The sequence below is a fragment of the Pinus tabuliformis genome, chromosome 8, assembly GCF_031772625.1.
Source record: "Pinus tabuliformis cultivar Carrire ecotype Pingquan chromosome 8, CPIR1, whole genome shotgun sequence".
Classification (NCBI taxonomy): Eukaryota; Viridiplantae; Streptophyta; class Pinopsida; order Pinales; family Pinaceae; genus Pinus; species Pinus tabuliformis.
In genome coordinates this window covers 1,800,509,099-1,800,536,571 of record NC_142294.1, presented here as the reverse complement: position 1 = coordinate 1,800,536,571, position 27,473 = coordinate 1,800,509,099, and the positions used below count along the sequence as shown (strand labels likewise).

At 38.6% G+C, this 27,473-nt stretch overlaps 1 pseudogene; it reads left to right on the top strand.

The window, feature by feature from the left end:
- The first annotated feature begins 4,643 nt into the window (after positions 1-4,643).
- On the top strand, positions 4,644-25,924 carry LOC149243420 (potassium transporter 6-like; annotated as a pseudogene).
- Positions 25,925-27,473: the final 1,549 nt, after the last annotated feature.

Here is a 27,473-nt window from a genome sequence, read left to right as displayed (position 1 = left end):
AAGTGGTATCCCATTTATTAAATGCTTTTCGGTACATTTAATTTTCTTTGATTTTTTTAAATAATCATATTTATTTATTTTATTTAAAGTAGGAAAACTTATCATAACTTGTCAAACTAGCCAATTATTTTTAGTTGCTAATTTCTAATACACGCTGACTCATCATCATTATTCAAGGAAACCATGCTAGTTGGAATAACCCGCTAGTGGTCCGTAAGGGGGCAGGTTTCACTCTGACTCATCATCCTTATTCAAGGAAAACTATGCCACCTGAAATCTTGTTAGTGGTCCGTAAGGGGGCAAATTTTCACTCTTTCGAGATGCCTCTGGATCTTGGGCCTTTAACTTGTTTTTTTAAAAACGAACTCTTAATAAAACAAAAATAATTTTAGAGCATACTCTAGGGTTTTGCACTTATCTTTTTTATTACACATTTATCTTACTTTTATTTTAGTTTTCAATTTTTTTTATTATGTGATTAATTATAATATTTTTTGAAAATAAATTTAAAAAAACTTATTTATTATTTTTTTATCATATATATATATAATTTTGACATAAATCTCATTCGAGTAAAACGTATTAATTTAATTTTTCTACGTGAGAGTTTATCGCTCTGAGATTTAATTCTTACTTTGATAAAGGTTTAAACTTCATCATTTTTCTTAAATGGATTTACATTTATCCATTTTCCTTATTGTCCAAGTACATGGATTTTATAACATGTCAACAACGTATAAATGTGGAATTCACATTAATGCATAGTCTTCTCACTACATGAAAAGAAAATGCAAGTATTCTATTAATTTAAGAAAAAAATCAAGATTTAACGATTATCACTATTTTAAAGAAAAAATCAAGCTTGTCATTAAATTAGGAATAGGCTAGATTTAGTCATACAAAAACATGAAAAGATTAGTTTAATGGAAAGATACATAAAAATAAATGTACACATTATATTTATATTTATATATATATATATAAATCTCATTCGAGTAAAACGTATTAATTTAATTTTTCTACGTGAGAGTTTATCGCTCTGAGATTTAATTCTTTCTTTGATAAAGATTTAAACTTTATCATTTTTCTTAAATGGATTTACATTTATCCATTTTTCTTATTGTCCAAATACATGGATTTTATAACATGTCAACAACGTATAAATGTGGAATTCACATTAATGCATAGTCTTCTCATTACATGAAAATAAAATGCAAGTATTCTATTAATTTAAGAAAAAGAATCAAGATTTAACGATTGTCACTATTTTAAAGAAAAAATCAAACTTGTCATTAAATTAGGAATAGGCTAGATTTAGTCATACAAAAACATGAAAAGATTAGTTTAATGGAAAGATACATAAAAATAATGTACACATTATTTTTATGTTAGATTTAATCATTATACATATATCACATTTACTTAAATGGCTACAACTACACAAGGCTGCGATGCAACGGAATACTTGCCGATTAACATTGTTTTAAACGAAATATTTTAAGCTTTTGATAAATGGATTTTAAGTCGATCAATGAGCTTATTATGGATTCAAATTTTACATCGAGTGTCACTGTAAAGAGATGTCCAAAGCTTTTAATATTGCAACCAACTCTTTATAATTTTATATGCATCTTCGTATAAGCTATTTACGCCGTAAGGTGTTTCCCTTTGAAATCAACTCCCCTTATTGTCTACCTATCACCCTTAGATACCGTTAGATTATAGGTTAGACGATTGAGAAAGGCTGAACCGTTCGATCACAAAAAAGTAGTTATGAATTGTTGCAGGTAGGTAGGTATTCGATTCGCATAGGTAAAGACCTGTCTACGAACTCAAGCAGCCAGCTCTTCAATGCGGTTGTCGAGAAGGGAAAACTGAAGGAAGAGGAAGCAAAAACTATTTTCAACAGTTGATTAGCATGGTCGATTTCTGCCACAGTCGGGGTTCATATCACCGGAAGTCGGAGAACTAGTTTTTAAACAAAAATGGTGATATGAAGGTCACTGACTTTAGCCTCAGTGCGTTGTGGGAGCAGTTCATACAGGATGACCTTCTCCACATAGTGTGGAGTGCACTGTCATATGTTTCACCGCAGGTGATTACCAAGAAGGGATACGACGCAGCCAAGGCCAACATCTGGTCCTGCAGAGTTCGTGCTCCTGGCGGGCTACCTGCCTTTCCAGATGCGAATCTGATAGTGATGTATAAGAAGATTTGAAGGGGGATTTCAAATGCCTGACCTGGTTTTCCTCTGAAGTCCGATGTTTGGTTATCTAGCTGCTAGACCCTAACCCTATGCTTAGATCTGAACCATTACACTTCAGAACCTTCTACAATCTTTAGACGTGCCCAATTTTGCTAGATAGATATTTCATAACAACTGTTTCATGAATCAAGGTAAGATTTCTCTTAAAATTTGCAGTGCAGGATACAAGAATATATATCTTAGGACAAAGATTCCACACAACAAAGAGAACCCATGACACAGAGTCTGAGATGTTGATGTAGATAACAATTTTGTTTGCCAACGATGAAAATACTTCTAGAAGGGCTTAGATAAATGATTCAAGCAGTTACAACAAGGATACAAATGTTTCTTTACATAGGGTTAATTTTTCCTTCATTTTGTTCAACCTGCAACCTCCATAGATACTTTCAATGAGTTCAGTCCTTATTTTCCTCCACAGGGATGAAAAATGTTGCCTTATTTCATATCATAATGTATTGATATTCAGTATATGATGAAAATTGTAAGCATTTACCATGTTTTAAATATGCATTCATTTTTAAATTTATGGTAGATTATCTATGCATTTATTTAGCAGACATGTTGCTCATCAATCTAGGGTGGAGACTAATGAGCATGCATGACCTTTGAGTTTATGTAGACCATATATATGAATCATGATTTGAAATCTTGGCATTGTAGAAGAATATTACCAAAGTTCTGTGATTTTTAGGTTATCATTAGATAGGTAAAAGATGGACAAGATGTCACAATGTGCTTTTAAATTATGTTTTGGAAGAGGTAAAAGTTTTGAGAGTGTTTTCAATTTACTTCAGTTTTGATAGTGGATATGTGAGCTGGGGTGTATGGAGATAATTAGAGCTATTTAATCCTGCTCATTGTTTGGTGAATTTGAGATTCAAAGTTTTCCCACCAAATGTTTTACAGCGAATTGAAAACATTGGCTAGCTTGCTGCTTGAATCTGCATCAGCCTTGAAACTTCAACACTTATGGATTACCAACGAAGAATAATAGCATATATATGGTTAGATATTTTATTTTTCTTACTTATATTGTCACTGGTCTTGATGGTGTTGTTTTGGTTGTGGCGAATTTTAAGAAGAATTGATCACGCTCCTTTGGAAGTGCCAGCCTGCCAGTCCTTGATGCTCAGCTGTGATGTAAAATATAGGAGAATAGAAACCTTTGCATTGTTGTATTGATAATATGTTGTTTTTATTGACTTTTGGGACTTGAAAAAACTTGTCTCCTTCACTGGTGAGAATATTATAAGGATAATCTATGACAAATAGTGCACGGGACATCGTTTACACAAAATATTTTGCTTATACTACCCTTCACTCTATTTTTTGTTATCTCTGAAGGCATTTATCTATCATCTGTATTCAATAAGGTACCACAGGGAGGTTGGTGTACCTTCCTAATTGCAACAATTTTTATGACCATAATGTTCTCTTGGAACTATGGAAGGCAGGAAAAGTATAAATATTTAGCACGGAGAAAACTCAGCATAGAAGGTTTGAATGGATTGCTTGCCAGGGTGAATTCACGTGTACCAGGAATTTGTTTCTTCTGCAGTGAACTTATTTTAGGCCTACCACCGATTATTGAGCATTGTGTAAAGAATGTGGGGTCTTTGCTTGAAGTTCTTGTCATTGTCACCATAAGAAGGGTTCCAGTCAAGACAATGCTTTTGTTAGAGAGATTTATGGTTGGAAAACTAGAGCCAAAGGGTGTATATAAATGCATAGCCCAATATGGTTACAAAGATGCCCCAAACATGGAAGGATTTGAATTTATCAACCAGGTTGTTGAAAGCATAAAAGATTATCTCAAGCTTAGAGGAACTCATTCCTCCTCACATGACAGAAGTTATGCAAGCAGAAATACAGTGGCAGAAAGTAACTACTGTGTAGATGAGGAATTGCAATAGCTTGAATTGGCAAAGAATATAGGGGTTGTCAACCTTGAAAAAAGCACTGGCAAGCAATTCACGCGCCTTGCATCAGATACTAGATTGAAGTTTTTCAGTACGCAAAATGGTGGAAAGGCTATCAACTCGAAGACAAAGGAATTGCTTGAGAAGAGTGCAACGACTCAGATTTTTTTTTTGATTGTTGTTATGATGGGCACCTGTATGGTGATTGGCTAGAGCGTTGACTATTGAAATATCAGGCAATGTAAATTGGCAATGCACATGGTAAGATGATACAAGAATGTGAAGTAGACACTATTATCTTGGCTTCCATGAGTATATTGGGATGTAATCAAGTTTTCCAGTATGGGTTAGTTTATTTGAAGGAGGGATGTAGCTCCCTATCATAAACATGATATCATCTATGTGTATAATGTGAATTATGGCATCCCACTTCCTGACATAATTTATGTTTTCGTATGTTAACTTGTGGAGGCGTTGTTGTACTCGTGTCATTTTTTATCCTGTTACTACTGTTTCTTTTTCAAAAACTTGGTACAAGTAAAGTTAGCTTCATGTTCTCACCCACCATGATTGCCTGGTTCGTGACCAACATCATGATAGGACAATATAATATTGTGAAATATTATCCTCGAGCATTCAAGGCATTCAAACCATATTATATATACTATTACTTTCATGAATATCACTAATAAGGATGGGTGATGCTTGGAGTTGTAGTCTTATGTATAAAAGGTATTGATTATTCACATGATCATATGTGTCACATTTTATCATATAGTATACTTGGAACTGTTTTCTAACTCAATCGATAAATCCATACCAATGATTTTGTCAAACAAAATTCATAACTTCATCCCAATTATTTATGCTAAAGCTATACAAATAAAAACACTAACATTAGTTCTTTGTTCTGACTGGATCCCGGTGTCGAGGCCATGTTTACAGACTTGGGCCATTTCAATAGGAAATCAATCCAGGTCCAAGCTATATGTCAAGGAGAGAATTATTAGTATTTCATCATACCTGTGTGCTTCATCCTCCTTAAGTTTTAGTACCATAATGAGAAATTGTTATGCTCTTAACCTGCAAAGTAATACCCAAACACAGAATATGCGAAGAAAAGATACCCAGAACACAGAATATGCGAAGAAAAGATACCCAGAACACAGAATAGCAATGATTTTATTATTCAGAGAGAAATGTTCACAGGCCTCTTCGAGGGGGCAACCTCCAATAGAGCAGAGCTCGATTACAAAAAAAAGACATGATACTCCTCGCAGGGAGTCTCTATCCTTCATATATGACTCATACATGCAATACCACGGGCCAATACTGTGGGTTTTATTAATACCATCTATCTAATACTACCGCCCATTTACCATCTATCTAATACTACCGCCCATTTGCAACTAACTGTGGTCCCGTCATTAATTGCGGGTTAACCACTTACAAATATTAATATGGGCTTTATTGACTCTTGACTATGACGTGATCCCATGACATAAATAAGGGGGTTAGGGTGGGACCCTAACATGCCCTCCCCCTTAAGACTAGCCTTGTCCTCAAGGCTGAAGCTGCGGAAACTGCTGAAGAATAGTGGCTGGTTCCCAAGTTGCATCTTCCGGAGAGGTGTCTTTCCATTTGACGAGGACCTCCTTAATCATGCGGCCGCGTAGGTACTTGTCTCGTGTGTCTAGAACCTGTTCAGGTTGAAGCCAGATTGAATCTTCTTCGTCCAATTCAGGTAGACTGGTTTGAACTCGGCAATTGTTCCCAATCACTTTCTTGAGGCACGATACATGGAAAACTGGGTGGATTTTTGCTGTAGGTGGCAAAGCCAACTTGTAGGCCACTTCTCCAATGCGCTGAAGTACTTGGTATGGTCCGTAGAATTTTGGAGAGAGATTTTGACAACCCTTGTCTTTGAGTGATGTTTGCTTATATGGTTGCAGCCTCAAAAAGACCTGATCCCCTTTTTGAAATTGGCGCTTTGAGCGATGTTGGTTGGCCTGTTGCTTCATACGGTTCTGAGCTTGATGAAGATTCGCGTGCAGATGGGCGAGCATGGTTGCGCGGTGTTGTAGGAGTTGATCCATAGCTTGTACTTTGGAGCACCCCGTGAGATAAGATGTAGGGGAAGGCAGAAGTTGACCATAGACTGCTTCATAGGGAGTCATTTTTGTGGTGGCATGATAGATGGTGTTATACCACCATTCAGCCAGAGGTAACCACTGTACCCAAAGTTGTTGCTTTTCTGAAGTGAAACACCTAAGGTAGGTTTCTAGACATTTGTTGACGGCTTCGGTTTGACCATCTGTTTGCGGATGATATGAAGTACTGAGTTTGAGTTGAGTGCCTTGTATTCTGAAGAGTTCCTGCCAAAAATTACTGGTGAAGATCGGGTCGCGGTCGGACACAATAGAAGTGGGCATGCCATGCAATTTGAAGATCTGATCCATGAAAGTTTGAGCAACCAAAGTTGGTGTAAACGGTTGGGGTAGGGCGCAGAAATGAGCATACTTCGACAGTCGGTCCACAACCACCACGATGACTGACTTGTTCCTAGACTTTGGAAGACCTGTAATGAAATCCATGGAGACCTCCGTCCAAATTGACGCCGGAATGGGCAATGGTTGTAATGTGCCTGGTGTGTTGACGGTTTCCCCTTTGTGGCGTTGACAGACGTCACATTCTGCTACGAAAGTAAGGATGTCCTGTTTCATGCCAGTCCAAAAAAATGATCTTCTGGTGCGAGCATACGTCTTCTGAAAGCCCGAATGTCCTGCAATGGGAGATGAGTGCAATTCTGCTAAAATGCGACTTTTGAGGGTGGATGTTGGTGATATTACGACTCTGTCCTTGTAGCGAAGAATGCCATTCTGCCACGAGTAGCCCTTGCTGGAACTAGGATCTACCTACAATTGAGAAATGAGTTGGGAGAGCCCGGGATGTGAAAACCATTCTCTGCGAGCCTCTTCAATCCAGTCTGGAATGGGGAGGGAAATTGGGAGCAAAGTACTTTCCTCCTCAAATTGGCGCGACAATGCATTTGCTACACTGTTGTCTTTCCCTTTCTTGTAAATGATCTCATAATCATATCCCAACATTTTGGCTAACCATTTATTTTGTTGTGGGGAAGATAGGCGTTGCTCCAAAAAATATTTAAGACTGTGATGATCTGTGCGGATTTGGAAACATCGCCCCAACAAGTAAGGTCGCCAGGTCTCGACTGCATGTAAGATGGCCATCATTTCCTTCTCGTAGGTAGATTGGCCCAGATTCCTCCCACTTAGTTGTTGGCTGGTGAAGGCCAACGGTCGCCCTTCCTGCATTAAGACCGCTCCAATACCTGTACCTGAAGCATCACATTCAATGACAAAGGATTTGGTGAAGTCAGGTAGTGCTAAGACGGGAGTGGAACACATGGCGGTTTTGAGAGCGGTAAATTCCTGTTGTGCTTCCTCGTTCCAGAAGAAGGAATTTTTCTTTAGGAGTTGAGTTAGGGGCTTCGCTATGCGGCCATAGTTGCGGACAAATTTACGATAATAGCCTGTGAGACCCAAAAATCCTCTCAAGATTTTCAAGGTCTTAGGTTGAGGCCATTCTTGCATTGCCTGGATCTTTTTGGGGTCCACCTTGACACCTTCACGCCCCACAATGTGGCCCAAATACTCAACTTCTTCCATGCCAAACGAACACTTAGACATCTTGACAAATAATTTATGCGTGCGGATCAGTTGCAATAGTAGATCTACATGCTGAAGATGTGCCACCCAAGTGCCACTATAGATGAGGATGTCATCGAAGAAGACAAGGACAAATTTTCTGAGATATGGTTTGAGGAGGTGATTCATAAGGCTCTGAAAAGTAGAGGGGGCATTACAGAGACCAAATGGAATGACCAGGAACTCATAATGGCCTTCATGAGTTCTGAAAGCCGTCTTGGGAATGTCGACTTCCTTCATGCGAATTTGGTGGTAGCCTGAGCGAAGATCCAACTTAGTGAAGAATTGAGCCCCATTGAGTTCGTCCAGCAAATCGTCAACCACCGGGATGGGAAATTTATCTTTGACTGTCAACTTATTGAGGGCCCTGAAGTCGGGACACATCCGCCACTCCCCATCTTTCTTGAGGACCATGACCACTGGGGATGAATAAGGACTAATGCTAGGACGAATGACACCTGCTTCCAACAATTCCTTGATGATTTTTTCTATTTCATTCTTTTGGTTGAACGGATATCTGTATCGCCGCACATTTGGGGGTTGGGCCCCTGGAACCAATGTGATGCTATGATCAGGTTCCCCTCGCGAGGGTGGAAGCTCATGAGGCTTGTCAAAGACCGTCCGATGTTTATTTAAAATCTGTTGCATCTCAGGATGAATTCGCAGAGACATGGTGTCGACTACCTAGATGGCATTAAATTGAGCTACCACTCCATGATGGCCCTTTTTTAACAATTTTTCCATCCTATGCGAGCTGATGATAGAGGGGGCTCCCGCCTGTAGTCCACGGAGGGTATGTGTGGAGTTGTTCTGCTTAAAACTCATATATAACTCCTGGAAATCCATTGTGATTAGCCCAAGAGTGCGGAGCCATTCCACGCCTAGGAAAATGTCGCAACCCCCCATGTGTATTGCAAACATGTGGGTTTTCAATTGATAACCCCCATTTGAAGTTTGACATTTTCATAGCGACCTTCACATTTCATTGTGCCCCCATCTGCAATCTGGACTTGGAAGTTAGAAACTGCCCGGACAAAACAATGTGCTACTTCAGCGATCTTTTGATGGATGAAATTATGGGTACTTCCACTATCAATCAAGACTACTACTGGGCGATGTTTAAGGAAACCCCTGATTTTGAGAGTTTGAGGGGAAGAAATTCCTGCCAATGCATTTAGCGAAATAATTGGTTCATCAGATACAATCTCCTTTTGGTTATCTTCTTCGATCGCCTCCGGTTCCTCAAGTGGTGGATCTTCCTCGGTGGATCTGTAGTCAGTGGCATCTATTTGAAAAAACTTGGGCTCTTTGCATTTATGACCCGGGGAATATTTTTCATCACAGTAGTAACATAGTCCTTGCTTCCTTCTTTCGGCCATTTCCGCAGGTGACACCTTTTGAATCTTAAGTGTCTGAGTCGTGTTGGGAGCCTGTGAGGGACGACCCTTAGTGGGGAAGTTGGGGCGGCTGGATTGGGCTGTTAATGCACGTTCCACCTTACGAGCTACCTGGAAAGCCTCTGTCCATGTGGGAGGGTGGTGGAGTTGAACCTGAGCTTTGATGGCTTCTTTAAGACCGCTGATAAAGCATTCCATGTAGAACTCATCTGTGAGACCCTTAGTGCGGAAGGCTAAGGCTTCAAAAGCAGTAATATATTCCTCCACTGTACCCGTCTGTCGGAGCTTAGTGAGACGCCCCAAAAAAGAGTCTTCCTGTTCAAAGCGATTTCGAAGAGCTTTAGTAAATTGGGCCCAATTCTGAAAATGTCCATTGCAACGCTGATGCCATTCCTTCCATTGCCATCGTTCATTGTCCAAGTACATGGTGCCCACCATAAGCTTAGTCCCCTCATCTATGATATGATTCAATTGGAAATACTGCTCCATTTGTGCTAGCCATGCGGACATGTGAGAACCATCAAATTTATGCATATCCAACTTGGGAGGTCGCTGACTGGGTGGTGGGTGGGTGTGCCAGACGTGGGGAGAGTGGCTAGACTCACCCTCATGGTATTCATGACCATTATTCGCCTCCTCGTGGGCTGGCTCCTTGCCCTTCATTGCGTTCTGTATCTGGATACTTATTCCTTTAATCTCATGTTGTATTTCGTTCACCGAAAATTGGATGGAGTTCACCTTGTCTTCAATTTTGTCCATCCTTTCATTGGCCATTGCTTGAGCGCGAGTTTCTACCATACACCAACCTGATGAAAAATTGGGACCGCCAAAATTTTTTTACTAAGAAATTGAATGGTACCACCTTGCTCAGCTCGTCGTCCTGATTCTGATGGGCTAGGTCACCAATAAGCGCCCCGGAAGATCTCAGACTTTTTTTTTTTTGGGAAAACTCCTAACAGAGTTTTACTCCTTCCTGATCAATACTGCAGTCGCCAAATCCTCAAAATGTCAATGCCGCCAAAAGTCCTGCGAAAATTATATCCAGGTACAGGAACCCTTCACAACTACTCCGATCTGGTGGATCTGAGAGATCTGAATGGTGGAACAACTGCTGCTGCTGATCTGATGGAGCTGCGGGACTGATGTCTGCTGCTGCTGATCTGATGGAGCTGCGGGACTGATGTCTGCTGCTGCTGCACTTGCTGATCTGGAATAGATGATGTGTGATCCCTCGATAGAAAGGGAACTATGGTCTTGAGGAGTGTCAGGTGCTACAGATCGCAATATACATAAGGGTCTGACAGTAGTACTCGGCCCAATGTTTCAGGGCTCTAACTAAGGAGGATCGACCGTACCCTTAGCCGTACAACCCGACTACCCTATCGTACGGGCGAGTAATCTCTCCGAGTGCTGTTCTCGGTGTACTGTAGCCACAAGACAGCCGAAGGTTTATCTATGGCGAGGTTTCAAGGGAGCTAGGGGGCTTCCTATATACCCAGAGGGTACGTGGAAGACAGTCCGTGCGCGGTTCTGTCTAATTCGCTACTACTCGAAGGGGTACCCACAGGGGTTACAAGGGAGTCCAACAGACGTGACCACCTCTTGTATTTCCTGCGTGCATGCCTCCCCAAATCCACAGGTTTATGCACTTAACGACAGATCCCGTGGTTTAAAGACGCCGGAACACGTCTCTAGCCAAAAAAAATTTGCTAAAATTTGGAGATCCCACCGAGCCCTGGAAAGTGCTCTGATACCACTTGTTATGCTCTTAACCTGCAAAGTAATACCCAAACACAGAATATGCGAAGAAAAGATACCCAGAACACAGAATATGCGAAGAAAAGATACCCAGAACACAGAATAGCAATGATTTTATTATTCAGAGAGAAATGTTCACAGGCCTCTTCGAGGGGGCAACCTCCAATAGAGCAGAGCTCGATTACAAAAACAAGACACGATACTCCTCGCAGGGAATCTCTATCCTTTATATATGACTCATACATGCAATACCACGGGCCAATATCGTGGGTTTTATTAATACCATCTATCTAATACTACCGCCCATTTACCATCTATCTAATACTACCACCCATTTGCAACTAACTGTGGTCCCGTCATTAATTGCGGGTTAACCACTTACAAATATTAATATGGGCTTTATTGACTCTTGACTATGACGTGATCCCATGACATAAATAAGGGGGTTAGGGTGGGACCCTAACAGAAATCTAGGTTTTTTGTTGCAGCTTGCTTTCTGTGTGTTGGTTTACCCATCTTTGCTTATCACATATACAAGACAAGCGGCTTATTTGATAAAAAAAGCTAGGGGACAAAGGTTCTACATTTTACAAAGCAATACCACAGCCTGTGTATTGGTCAATGTTCATTGTTGCCACTTTAGCAGCCATTGTAGCCAGTCAAGCATTGATTATAGCAACATTCTCAATCATAAAACAGTCCATGGCTCTTAGTAGCTTCCCTCGAGTGATGATTGTGCAGACCTCACAAAATTACGAGGGTCAGATCTATTCACCTGAAGTTAACTATGTTCTCATGGTTATCTACATTGCAATTGTCATAGGATTTTGGGATGGAACACAAATTGGCAATGCACATGGTAAGAATATCCAAATTTATATCTGACAACAGAATTTGGTAGTTTTTATGGATTCTTTTGAGTTTCCAAGGATAATTTTAGGTATTTGGTGGTGTAGGGGTTGCAATTGTTGAGGTTATGTTCATTATGACGTGCGTAGTAACCTTGGTCATGCTTGTGGTTTGGAACATGCATGTTTTGCTTATACTACCCTTCACTCTGTTTTTTTGCTATCTTTGAAGGCGTTTATCTATCATCTGTATTGAATAAGGTGCCACAGGGAGGTTGGTGTCCCTTCCTAATTTTCTGACCATAATGTTCTCTTGGAACTATGGAAGGCAGAAAAAGTATAAATATTTAGCACGAAGAAAACTCAGCATAGAAGTTTTGAATGGATTGGTTACCCGGGTGAATTCACATGTACCAGGTACTTGTTTCTTATGTAGTGACCTTATTTCTGGCTTACCACCAATTATTGAATATTATGAAAAGCATGTGGGGTCTCTGCATGAAGTTCTTGTCATTGTCACCATAAGAATGATTCCAGTCAAGACACTGCTTTTGTCGGAGAGATTTATGGTTGGAAAACTAGAGCCAAAGGGTGCATATAAATGCGTAGCCCAATATGGTTACAGAGATGCCCCAAACATTGACCAACAACATGATAGGACAGTATAATATTGTGAAATATTATCCTGGAGCATTCAAGGCATTCAACCCATATTATATATACTATTACTTTCATGAATATAACTAACAAGGATGGGCGATGCTTGTAAGTGTAGCCTTATGTATAACAGGTATTTATTATTCGCATGATGATGTGTGTCTCATTTTATGATATAGTATACTTGGAACGGTTTTCTAACTCAATTGATAAATCCATACCAATGATTTTCTCAAACAAAATTCATAGCTTTATCCCAATTATTTATGCTAAATCTATACAAATAGAAACACTAACATCAGTTCTTTGTTCTGACTGGAACCAGTTGTCGAGGCCATGTTTGCAGACATGGGCCATTTCAATAGGAAATCAATCCAGGTCCAAGCTATATGTCAAGGACATAATTATTAGTATTTCATCATAGCTGTGTGCTTCATCCTCCTTAAGTTTTAGTACAATAATGAGAAATTTGGGTTTTTTGTTGTAGCTTGCTTTCTGTGTTTTGGTTTACCCGTTTATGCTTATGACATATATGAGACAAGCGGCTTATTTGATAAAAAAGCCCAGGGGACATAGGCTCTACATTCTACAAAGCAATACCATAGCCTGTTGTTGAAGCCCCGAAAATCGGGTCGACAACAAGGGGGATACCCACTCTGTCCGGACCTTGGTTGGCAGCGCCTTATCCGTTTGGCATAGCGGGTCCGAATGGGGATAATGGGACCAGTTTCCCAATCTAAGGGTGTGTGTGTGTGCAGAGTTGGATGTTTGCTGATCTAAGAATACTTAAAGCTAATCTAATTCAAACTTTTAAACTAACTTTATGCTATTGTAATTTAATGAAAAACAACACATCTAATCTATGCTAACCCGGGATGTATTTCTTCTATTATGCAATCTAAAAAGATTTCAGACAATAATTGGTAATAAAGATCATTCAGCTATCATAAGAATGGAAATCAATTAAGATAAACCACTTTGCATAAAAAGCTAGGCAAAACAGTTGTGAATAGCATATCACATAATAAGTTATTCATATATCGGACATAAATAAATGGCTCCACTGTACAAAAGTGCCAAATGGCAACTCACACATTCATGCAATAACATATAAACAACTACAAACTGTATATCACTTTAAGAATATAAGCAGAAATGGCCAAGAGATAAAAGTACCATTTATGACTGGTTCTACTCATAAGCTTCAAGCAACAATGATCTATCTCTCCTTGCTCTAACATCTACTAAGAGTAAAAAAGTGCAACATCAGTAGCAGATATCAAATGCAAACATTAATAAACCTTGATCCATCCATTCATCAAAACCCCCTCCGAGGGTGCAAAAGTGCATGTTCTGAGGACAAGTTTTTGACAAATTTCTGGACCCTTCTCCAAATGCATGAGAAGGGTTTAAATACTGCTAACTAAAATAACTTAATTACATAAATTTCGGATACGGTTTAAATGACCGCCCTTTTTCTTAAGCAAAACTATTTCTAAAAATTGAATCTAATTCCTAACTATTTCTGTATTTGCTCCTCAGTGCTGCGAGCATGCAACATTCGCCTGGGAAGAGTCGGCTGGTCGTCTTCTGCTTTTGTTTGAGCTATGAAAATAGAAATGGCAAGCGCTGGCACCACTTTCTAGTAAACTAGAAGATATTTTTGAGAATCTTCCTTTGGCTGGGTGGATTTACTGCGTGTATACTTGGTAATAACCCAAATTTCTCTCAAACTGCTTCTGCTTTTGCTATTTCGGTTTCCGGCCTTGCGAATGACTAAGCAAGTTAGGGACTTTGCTTTCTAAACAATTTTCTTAGCGATGCACGATTAGCGCTAGGCGCTAATCGCGCATCGAAAACTGCCTCCGTTCTTTGTTCCGAGCTTTTCTGGTGCATTTTCCGCCTTTAGCGCTTTTTCCTTCACCGGGTAGAAGTTTCAGGATTTTTCGTAAACATGCTGCTTTTGTGAGCTTTCTGACCCTGAATGTTGAATCACCTATTGACATCAGCATCTGTTGAGTGATACTCTGGAATCTGCAGTTCTGTTGCATGCGGCATCCGTTTATGAAGGCATCTCTTCTCTGTTCTCCGAGCATTGACGCTTTCCCCTTTTCCTTAGATGTTTCCTGCTCATTGCTTCATATTGTTTCCTGTTTTTCATTCCTGCAGTTCACGCAAAGGAAAAGAGTAATGATAATCAATACTGATATGAAAGCTCTAACCTCTATGAATGTATAAAATCATGACACTCATCGTGAACTGACTCTTCGAAAAACACAAAACTGTCCTTCTTGAATACTTTGGCGTACATTCATTAATTTCTTTTAAGGCGCGCACCCAATTTTGGTTTATAGACAACTTTTCTTGAATGTTGAGCCGAGGAAATTTGCGATGGGTGATAGCAGCATCGCGTCATCGCATTACCTAGATGTGTCATCGCAACTTTTTCAGATTAGATTATCGCAGATCGCGACGAGTCGTTAAATCATTGGGTGTTGCTTATGCGATATTGCGATATGCGACGTCGCACATCGGCCGTCGGAGATTTCTTAAGATTTTTATTTAAGAGCGCTTCATAATGTACGCGATGCGATGAATTTCACGTCGCCTCTTTGTAGTTTATTATGCTCATAAGGAAATGCTTTATTCTCTTCTCGCGATGCGATATAGTTTTAAGGAGTTAAATACAAAAGTTTTTATAAAAATGTTTTTTGGATTTTTTATTAAGGGTCCCCATTTGCTTAGTGTTATTGCTAATACTAAACAAAGAGGGGGGTTGTTTGTGGCCACAACAATGGCGATTCACCTGGAAGAACCAGTTATCTCTATTTTTCTATTGAATTCTAACTTCCAAAACAGAAAAATTTTCATAGGTCTAAATTTCGTTATGGATAGATAGAGTACATTATGCCTTATCCTATTAATGATATTTAGTTTCAACCTTTTTCAATTCTAATTGCTTGCTTCCTCAGGCTTTGTCCTTGTATATACATCAGCCATTACTTGGTCTTGTAAAGGTAAAATAAAGTCTTCTCTGAGTGCCGGCTTTTAAAATATGCTCATTTGTCATAGGTAGAGCCTGTGCTGCCAGCAGGCGTCCATAGCCTCGACAGGGTTACCTGTTACCCAGCAATGATCCTTTATCCTGCTTAAGGCTATCTACAACGTTCGAAGAAAAATCCACATTGACACTTTTTCCTTTTTTATTCTCTAAAGAACAATGTCTTGGTTTGGTAGCCAAATTATGACACAGTCATTCACTTGATTTACACTTTTGCTGAACAAGCTGGCTCGTGATGAGACCCATTGTCTTTTGATTGTAACAATCTTGAGTCATTGCCCTGTTTTGGTAGACAGTATTGGCAAAGTCAGCAAGTTATAATATCTGTGATCATGATAAGCCGGCTCGTGATGAGACCTCTTATTCTTTTAAGAAATAGTGTTTCTTGGATTGTTCCTCTGAATGCTGTGATTTTCTTTAGCGGGGAGGAAGTCATTGTTTTTCCTTAAGAAAGCTCTGGACGACAATAATAGAGTTTGAAAATAATAGTTTTACAGAGAACCCTTATTTTGCTATTGATACCTTTCATTGTGCTGATATAAAACAATTTCTTCGCTAAAGGTTGCTTTCATCAAATTTTTGAAGTTGAAACTAGCATCATATCTAGGCTAAAGTTTTTTTTTAACTCTATCTGTCTATAATAAAGATCAGATTTGTGAAAATTTTTGTTATTTATACAAGCGAAAAGCTCAAAATCTGAAAGAGAATTAGTGTCTTTTCCGTGAATACCTGTAGTAACCATTTACAACTGGTTTTATTATGCAAAAGAAAAGAAAAACCAAAACTATTCTACAAAATAGAAGAATAATCTTCTATGGAAAATATTTTTTGAGGATTTGTCCATTAACAGGCAAAGAATCCCTTCTACCTGCTAAATCCTGCAACACAAACGTTGATGGAGCTATGACTTCAACAATCTGAAAAGGACCAAGCCACATCTTTTGAAATTTCGTATGTTTGCCTTTTTCTTCATGAGCCTTATCCCATTTCAAAACTAGATCTCCCATCTGAAAAAAAAAATTGGTCATTATGCTTGAATCAAAAGAGGATTTTATCAGCGCTTGGTGATGAGAATGGGTTTTCTTAGCCTGTTCTCGTTGTTGTTCTAATTTAATTATTTCCATTTGTCTTAGTTGTATGGAGGAAGTAGATACTTCATCGATGTATTGTACTAAAGACAAAGAGGGGATGACTAAGTGAGTTGGAAGAACCGCTTCCTTCCCATAAAATAAATTAAAGGGAGAAGTGCCGATTGAAGCTTTCTTCGTTATTCTATCTGCCCATAAAGCATTTACCAAAGCTTTGTGCCAATTCTTTTGGTTCTAGTCAACTGTTCTTTTAATAATCCTGATTAGGTTTTTATTTGTTGACTCAGCTAACCCATTACCTTGCGGATAGTAGTTGGCCGAATATTTCAGTTTGAACCCTCTTTTAAGTGCAAACTCAGTCATTGCATTCCTAGAAAAGTATGATGCATTATCAAACATTAAAGCCATTGGTAATCCAAACCTAGTGATTATAAATTGATCTATGAATTCAATAATATTTTCAGAATTAGCTGTCTTGAGGGGAACTGCTTCTACCCATTTAGTAAAATAATCTATTGCCGTGAGGATGTATCTATGTTGCATAGAAGAGTGAGGAACGATCTCACCTATTATGTCCAAGCCCCTCCTGACTGAATGATTGCTCGATGTTTACTGGCTGTAGTGGCATGGACAACTTCTTTTGTCTTCCAGCAGTTGTTTGGCAGACTTGACATTTCCTTATGTAACTGTGTGAGTCTTTGAACATCGTAGGCCAGTAATATCCTGCACGTAAGATCTTATGTGTAGTAGCATCTCCAGCATAATGTCCGCCTGCTGGTCCGTTGTGGAGTTCCTGCAAAACTTTTTCAGCTTCAGTTTTCTCAAGACATCTAAGAAGAACAGAATCATAATTCTTTCTAAAAAGAACATCATTTATGAGATGATATTGTTTAGCTTTCAATCTCAGAGCTCTTTTCTTATTGTGATCTAGGTGTGATGGAGCATATCCGTTCTTAAGATAATAAATGATGTCAGCATATAATGATTCTGCATCGTTTAGGCTTACCTCATACAGTTGTACCTCTTCAGATGGGACTTCAGGAATTTGCGATGCTCCAGCCAACATTTTGCAGAAGCCTTGACCTCTTACAATGTTTGATGGTTTGATCTCAAGGTCGTATTCCTGTAAAGCAGTGATCCAATTTTCTCTTTTCTCACCCACATCCTTCTGTACTAGAATATTTTTTACCACTGGAAACGGTACTATGATCTTAGTATGGGTTTTAAGTAAGAAAGGTCTGAAATATTTGACCGCTTTGAAAACGGCATAGGCCTGTTTCTCCACCTCTGAAAAATTGAGTTCAGCACCTTGTAAATTTGAGCTAAAAAACGCAATTGGAGCTTCCGCTTTTCCTTGATTTGCTTGAGTTAGAATCGCAACATAAGATTTCTCTGAGGCCAATGTGTATAAGATAAAAGATTCTGAAAAATTCGGGGTTGCTAAAGATGGAGCATTAATAATAGCTTGTTTGATCAGGTTGAATGCTTCATGTTCATCTTGACCCCATTTAAAATTTGAATTCTTTTTAATCATGGTTTGCAAAGGAGACACAATTCGTGAAAAATCTGGGACAAATCTCTTACAAAATTGATTTGACCAAGGAAAGATTGCATGAATTTTTTATTATGAGGTAGGGATATTTCAGAAATTTCTTTGATTCTGTCAGGCTCAATGTGAATACCGGATTTTGACACTATGAATCCTAGAAGTTTTCCTTCACTTAATGCGAAAAAATATTTCTTTTGGTTAAGTGAAATCCCATACCTTAAACATCGTTGAAAGATCTGTTTTAAGTCTCTGAGATGGTCGCTTCGCTTCTTGGAGTACACTGTTATATCCTCCAAATAAATTACTACGGATTTATTGACTAAACCCTTGAATGCGATGTCCATGGCTCTCTGAAATGTAGCGCCGACATTGATAAAACCAAATGGCATCTTCCGATATGCGTATGTGCCCCATTTAGTTCTAAATGTGGTTTTCAACTAATCATCGGGATGTACCAGCACTTGATTATATCCTGAAAATCCATCCAAGAAAGACATCAGTTCTGATCCTGCTACTGCCTGTAATATCTGTTCCATAGGTGGGAGAGGAAAATTGTCTTTTTGACAGGCTTTGTTGAGATTCCGAAAATCGATACAGATTCTAATATCTCCGCTTTTCTTTCTAACAGGTACCATATTAGAAACCCATTTGGAATGTTTGACGGGGAAAATTAATTTGGCTTTTAATAACTTGTTTAGCTCAGTTTTTATCTGATTTTCTAAATTGGGGTGGGTCTTTCTTAGTTTCTGTTGGACAGGTTTTTCGTTGTCAATCATAGGAAGAGTGTGCTGAATGATAGAAGTGTCATACATCTTCAGCTCATCGTAATTCCAGGCAAAGACATTTTTATATTGTCTCAAAAGACGAATATATGCTAGTTTTTCTTCCGGGGCTAGGCGTATGCATAGAGTAACGTTTTGTGGTTTATCATCGGTCCCTAGGTTTACTAATTCGTAGTTCAGAGTTGAACTGCAGAGCTTTGAATTGGCAGGCCTTTTAAACCGATTTTTCAAATCGTATAAGTCTTCTAACTTAACCACCGATTTAGGTATAGCATTATCAGTGCCATTTTGTTGTATTTGTCGATCGTGATGGTCTTCGTCAATTATCTGATTGGAGTAGGATCTTTCGGAAGTGAGGAAATTTACAATATTAGGATTGTCGTTGAATACTCTCCAATTTGCAATGTTGTCAGGGATGGATGGTCTAAAGATCAATTCTATTGAGAATCTATCTGGACTAAACTCTTCGGAGGGAATAAGCCTAGAGGCTACGTTAGCCAAAAGGTCTGCGCTTGCGTTTTGGAGTCTTGGGATTGAAGAAATATTGAATGCTATGAAATGCTCAGTCAGATCTTGTACTAAAGATTGATAGTGTTTTAAATGACTTGATAGGCAATGTATAGTATTACGTACCTGTTTGACGACAATCTCAGAGTCTCCGAAGACTTGAAGATACTTGACATTCAACCCGATTGCTTTGTATAGGCCTTGCACCAAGGCTTCATATTCTGCTGTATTGTTTGTGCAATCGAATTCGAGTCTGCACGTAAGCATGGTCTTATTTCCTTCTGGACTAATCAGAACGCATCCTGCTCCTGCTCCTTCATTAGATTTAGAGCCATCAAAATATAATTTCCAAAACAAAGATGTATTTATAGGTTTATCTACAAAATTAACACACTTTGAATTATCAGTTTGGGAAAAATTTTCGACTTGGGATAAAACTGAATTTTCTAAGTAAGGTGATGTATGAGCATTGACATTTCCGAGAAAAGAATCTACCGAGTAATTGCCTATGATACTGCTGTTATATGCTATTGCTTCATTTTCTCCCTCCAATTCCGTTACTATGTACTTCTGGTGTAATTCTCGTTCAACCTTTATTTGATTCGGTTTGCCATTATAGGGTAACCACATGTGTGACCAGTCGGTTGAAAAGTATCCATGGAGTTTCTCGGACCAATCCCTGATAAGAATCAAGCCATAGAATTCTGGGATATCAGCCACTAGAATTTCAATAACCTGACATACCTTCAGGTTAGATGACAATCTTATGGTTACTTGATTAAGTTCACCAATCACTTCTACTTGAGATCGATCAAGCTGAACTATGCACACTACGGATTTTTGTGGTTGGACATTTAACTTGGCACATATTGATCTGGGTAAAATATTCGTTGAAGCACCAGAATCTACCAAACAATTGTGCACAATTTTATTGAAAATTTCATAAGTGAGAAGAAAAGGGGGAGTGTGAGATCTTGATCTTCCTCCAATCAAGGCGATGTCATTTGGATCAATCTTATTGATCGTGTTGGTTGGAGGTCTTCCCATGTTGTGGGAAGCTACAGCTGTAGGCAAAGATGTAATAGGCACGGCATGTAATTCTTTCATCATTATCTTCTGTTGATGTTTCAATTTGCTCAATTCGTAAAGAGTAATATTAGCCCTAGTCTTTTTCATGTCGTCAATAATATTGTATTCCATTTCATCCGAAACTATCAGTGTTCTTGATGGAGTTGTTTGATCTGGTTGGACTGGGCTAAAATGAGTCGCTTTAGCGGTCGTTTTCTTTGTTGCGACTTTATCTTTTATTGCAGAGCTTGCGCTCTTCTGCTTAGGGGTAGTTTGGGGAGGATCAAGTTGATTTTTTCTTCGTGTGCTAACCGGAAATGCTTCTTGATCTTCTTCTTGTGGGAGGATGAAATCCCACATTACTTGTAATTCCACAACTTCTTCATCATCAGTCTGTTCTTCAGTGGTACTGTCTTCTTCTTCCTCTTCTTCAGATTCGACATTTGAAATAGCGTTGGGTGGTTTCACATCTATTGAAGGACCTCTTTTAAAAGCTCTGTAGTGCATTTTTGAAGAAGTTTCTGCTACTTTTTTTTTTATGTCAATCATCTCATTGGACATGGTCTTTAATACTTTCTGCAATCCTTCCAAATCGAAAGGGTCTTTTGTTTGTTTCTTCTTGGAGTCTTCTTTGAAGGTGACTTTTTTAGACTTGCATTCCTCTAACGCAGATCTTTTTTCTAGGGCTATTACGCGTTTCTCTACTGCTATCGCTTCTGTCAAGTTTTCAACTAAGGTTGTTTTATTTGCCCTATCCACGAAGATTGCTAAGTTTGATGGTAAGGCCGTAATATACCATTCACATCGTACTTCTTCGCTGGGTTGGGAAGCAGTGGGAATTTTGTTGAGGATCTTATTGAACCGTAAATTGAAATCTTTGATGGGTTCTCTAGCCTCGGCTTTAAGGTTGGATAGGTCATTGATTAACGTTGTCGTTGATCTGTCATCACCAAACTTGGTGAGGAATTGACTTTGAAAAATGTCCCAACTTGTGATAGACCCGGAGGGTAATGAAAAGTACCATGACCCGGCTGTTCCTTGCATTGTATAGGGAAAAAGCCGAACAACAGCATCTTCGTTAGTAACTCCGTTGAGATTGACAGAAAGCATGAAATTGTTTATGTGTTCTTCTGCTAGCATGCCTGCTTCTGGATTGAATTTGGGTAGCCATTTCTCAGGATGGGCCGGTATTTGACTCAAGGGTGGAGGCATTAAAACTGCCCCAGGATTATTCCATGGAGACTGGGCCATCGTTGAGTTGCTAGTGAATGAAAGCGCAGAAGATGATCCCTGTGGCTGGGAAGATGAGGATACTATGATCGTAGATGATTGAAGAAGGGTTGTGGGAGTTCCGGTAAGTGGATGAATGATGGTTTGGAATGAATATGTGGGTGGCTAACTTCGTGGTGACGGAGTTGAAATGGATGATGTAGATTAAAGAGTGTCACTGTCAGACTCTTGTGGTGTTTTCCTTGCTCTTTTCCTGGTGGGGAGAGGGAATTCTGTTGGCTGGATGCCAAAATTTTCACTCTTTAATCTGGTCAGGGGATGAGCAGGATTGTATTGCGAAGTCACGCTGCTTTGAGATTTATGAGACCTCTGAGTAGAAATGGAAAATCCCTAGAGTTTGTGAATCAGAGTTTGAACTTCAGGGGGTTCAATGGTAGATTGGTCTGAAATATTAGGGTGTGTAGCAGCGGTTAATACTCGAGCGACTTCTGACTCAGGATTTAAACTTGCTGGGGAAGTCGGGGGAGTTGATGAGGGCGATTTACTCTCAGAATGGTATTTAGATTTTGATTTAGGTGCCATTCATAGTTCGGGCCCTCCTTCTAGCGCCAAATATGTTGAAGCCCCGAAAATCGGGTCGACAACAAGGGGGATACCCACCCTGTCCGGACCTTGGTTGGCAGCTCCTTATCCGTTTGGTATAACGGGTCTGACTGGGGATAATGGGACCAATTTCCAAATCTAAGGGTGTGTGTGTGTGTGCAGAGTTGGATGTTTGTTGATCTAAGAATACTTAAAGCTAATCTAATTCAAACTTTTAAACTAACTTTATGCTATTGTAATCTAATGAAAAACAACACATCTAATCTATGCTAACCCGGGATGTATTTCTTTTATTATGCGATCTAAAAAGATTTCAGAAAATAACTGGTAATAAAGATCATTCAACTATCATAAGAATGGAAATCAATTAAGATAAACCACTTTGCATAAAAAGTTAGGAAAAACAGTTGTGAACAGCATATCGCATAATAAGTTATTCATATATCGGATATAAATAAATGGCTCCACCATACAAAAGTGCCAAATGGTAACTCACACATTCATGCAATAACATATAAACAACTACAGACTGTATATCACTTTAAGAATATAAGCAGAAATGGCCAAGAGATAAAAGTACCATTTATGACTGGTTCTACTCATAAGCTTCAAGCAACAATGATCTATCTCTCCTTGCTCTAACATCTACTAAGAGTACAGAAGTGCAACATCAGTAGCAGATATCAAATGCAAACATTAATAAACCTTGATCCATCCATTCATCAAAACCCCCTCCGAGGGTGCAAAAGTGCATGTTCTGAGGACAAGTTTTTGACAAATTTCTGGACCCTTCTCCAAATGCATGAGAAGGGTTTAAATACTGCTAACTAAAATAACTTAATTACATAAATTTCGGATACGGTTTAAATGACCGCCCTTTTTCTTAAGCAAAACTATTTCTAAAAATTGAATCTAATTCCTAACTATTTCTGTATTTGCTCCTCAGTGCTGCGAGCATGCAACATTCGCCTGGGAAGAGTTGGCTGGTCGTCTTCTGCTTTTGTTTGAGCTATGAAAATAGAAATGGCAAGCGCTGGCACCACTTTCTAGTAAACTAGAAGATAGTTTCGAGAATCTTCCTTTGGCTGGGTGGATTTACTGTGTGTATACTCGGTAATAACCCAAATTTCTCTCAAACTGCTTCTGCTTTTGCTATTTCGGTTTCCGACCTTGCGAATGACTAAGCAAGTTAGGGACTTTGCTTTCTGGACAATTTTCTTAGCGATGTAAACTGCCTCCGTTCTTTGTTCAGGGCTTTTCTGGTGCATTTTCTGCCTTTAGCGCTTTTTCCTTCACCGGGTAGAAGTTTCAGGATTTTTCGTAAACATGCTGCTTTTGTGAGCTTTCTGACCCTGAATGTTGAATCACCTATTGACATCAGCATCTGTTGAGTGATACTCTGGAATTTGCGGTTCTGTTGCATGCGGCATCCGTTTATGAAGGCATCTCTTCTCTGTTCTCCGAGCATTGGCGCTTTCCCCTTTTCCTTAGATTTTTCCTGCTCATTGCTTCATATTGTTTCCTGTTTTTCATTCCTGCAGTTCACGCAAAGGAAAAGAGTAATGATAATCAATACCGATACGAAAGCTCTAACCTCTATGAATGTATAAAATCATGACACTCATCGTGAACTGACGCTTCGAAAAGCACAAAACTATCCTTCTTGAATACTTTGGCGTACATTCATTAATTTCTTTTAAGGCGCGCGCCCAATTTTGGTTTATAGAAAACTTTTCTTGAATGTTGAGCTGAGGAAATTTGCGATGGGCGATAGCAGCATTGCGTCATTGCATTACCTAGATGTGCCATCACAACTTTTTCAGATTAGATTATCGCAGATCGCAGATCGCGACGAGTTGTTAAATCATTGGGTGCTTCTTATGCGATATTGCGATATGCGACGTTGCACATCGGCCGTCGGAGATTTCTTAAGATTTTTATTTAAGAGCGCTTCATAATGTACGTGATGCGATGAATTTCGCGTCGCCTCTTTGTAGTTTATTATGCTCATAAGGAAATGCTTTATTCTCTTCTCGCGATGCGATATAGTTTTAAGGAGTTAAATACAAAAGTTTTTATAAAAATGTTTTTTGGATTTTTTATTAAGGGTCCCCATTTGATTAGTGTTATTGCTAGTACTAAACAAAGAGGGGGGTTGTTTGTGGCCACAACACTTGTGTATTGGTTAATGTTAATTTTTGCCACTTTAGCAGCCATTGTAGCTAGTCAAGCATTGATTACAGCAACATTCTCAATCATAAAACAATCCATGGCTCTTCGCTGCTTCCCTCGACTGAAGAATGTGCATACCTTAAAAAATTACGAGGGTCAGATCTATTCACCTGAAGTTAACTATGTTCTCATGTTTATCTATATTGCAATTGTCGTAGGATTTTGGGATGGAACACAAACTGGAAATGCACATGGTAAGAATATCCAAATTTATATTTGACAACAGAGTTTGGTAGTTTTTATGGATTCTTTTGAGTTTCCAAGGATAATTTTAGGTATTTGGTGGTGCAGGGGTTGTAGTTGTTGGGGTTATGTTCATTACGACATGCGTAGTAGCCTTGGTCATGCTTGTGGTTTGGAACATGCATGTTTTGCTTGTACTACCCTTCACTATGTTTTTTTGCTATCTTTGAAGCCATTTATCTATCATCTGTATTGAATAAGGTGCCACAGGGAGGTTGGTGTCCCTTCCTAATTTTCTGACCATAATGTTCTCTTGGAACTATGGAAGGCAGAAAAAGTATAAATATTTAGCATGAAGAAAACTCAGCATAGAAGTTTTGAATGGATTGGTTACCCGGGTGAGTTCACATGTACCAAGAACTTGTTTCTTCTGTAGTGGCCTTATTTCTGGCTGACCACCGATTATTGAACATTATGAAAAGAATGTGGGGTCTCTCCATGAAGTTCTTGTCACTGTCACCATAAGAATGATCTAGTCAAGATAGTGCTTTTGTCGGAGAGATTTATGGTTGGAAAACTAGAGCCAAAGGGTGTATATAAATGCGTAGCCCAATATGGTTACAAAGATGCCCCAAACATTGAAGGATTTGAATTTATCAACCAGGTTGTTGAAAGCATAAAATACCATCTCAAGCTTAGAGGAACTCATTCCTCCTCACATGACAAAAGTTATGAAATCAGAAATACAGTGGCAGAAAGTAACTACTCTGTAGATGAGGAATTGCAATAGCTTGAATTGGCAAAGAATACAAGGGTTGTGTATGTTCTAGGAAAAATCACATTGAAGACTAATAAGAGCACTGGTCCTCTTGAAGGATTACTGATTGACAAGATCTACAGATTTCTCCAAAACAATTGCAGGTTGACTCTGTCTACCTACCATATACGACTTGCGCATTTATTTCAAGTCGGAATGGTGCAAGAAATTTACATTTCATTCACACAAAACCTGTTAGAAGACAATGAAATCAGAAGCTTTTACTCATAATAAATCTTTTAGCGCCGTAAAGTTCCTGATCACTGGAAAATAGGATATAATTTTATATTATTGTTACTATTTTAATAGATTTAGAATATTTCAAAATGCAAATTTTCGGTGAGATCAAAAGAAATGAGCATTGAGTTTTTTACCATCTCTGCAATAAATCATGCATCATTTAGAGTGAACTCGTACATACATGTTTTGTGACTCTGGTAGAATGGAAAAAAATGATAACAGTTCATTACTTTTCAGTTTCAATCCTTCTTTTACAGTAAGGCTCTTATCTTTTGATGAAATGCAAAGCCTAGTAAATTAAAATTTTCAAGAAATCCCAGGTAGAGTTTGTTAAAAGGGTATTTTAAATTTTAATAGTAACTCCTTTTTATCCTTTGTCCTCTGAAATTTTTGCACTCTCGAGTTGTCTGGGGCTAAGTACTAGTTCATGTGTTATAGGCCCAGGCCACCAAAAAACACTTTTTCCATGTTGGGTCCCTTCAAATTTTGAATCTAAGAAGCCCCATAGGAGCAACAAAATGAAAATGATACCTAGAAAATCACTCTTCTTGCCTAAGCCACCAATCCTAGCAAGGCTTAACGAGGACCAACGATAATTATAAGGATCGCATGCTTCCACTATACTCTCTATTGCTTTATGATCCAATATATTTCTCATATTATCTTTCCATTTTGTTTTGAATTTGGAGTCTTTACAGCCTGCAATATAGTATGCTCTAAGCCGCTGTAGCAATATTCAAAATGTGGCTACAGTTTCTTTACAATATCTATAGATGAGGGCATGCCCCCTTTGTCTGCTATGGCAGAGAGTTGGGCTCTTGCTATGAGTACCTCATAAAACTCACCCTCATATTTCAGTTGCAATGTCTTATTTGGGGACAAGAACACAGGTCCTTGAGTTGCGGCCATGGTTTTAATACCAATCCGCTTTTGACTTCTTCCTTGCTTGGTAGCAATTTACAAAAAACTCTGTACCCCAACAACTAGTATGTTCGAAACCTGTTCGGATCAGACACTAATATATCCAGGGTTTTCAAATGGGCATCTCTGAAATTTTGGGAAATAAATTGAAGCATTTGGCAAGTTTTGGCCTACTACTCATAAACATCAATCCGAAAAAGAGGTATGTGTTGTAGTATTTGTAAATGAGTAAACATATTAAAATTTAGTTTTATATGAAAAAAAAAATTAGTATGCATAATGATTTTATATGAAACATTAAATTAAAATAATAATAATAAAACAATTTAATTCAATTTATTATATTAATTTTTCTTTTTTATATTAACAAAATTATAAACAATTTTTTAGAAAGGAATCATATTATTAATGATTCATCTTCATAACCATCAAAATTTCATATTAAAATTTAATTAACATGTTTTAAATTTAATCTAAAACTTACTATAATGGATATATTGTACTCAAGAAAAAGGGGTTTGGTCGAGTGACCATTCCCATTCTACCCATCTCGTAGAACAATGGAGTTGTGTTAGGACTTCATTTGTAACACTAGGTAATTGGGTCTCTCAGCTGACAC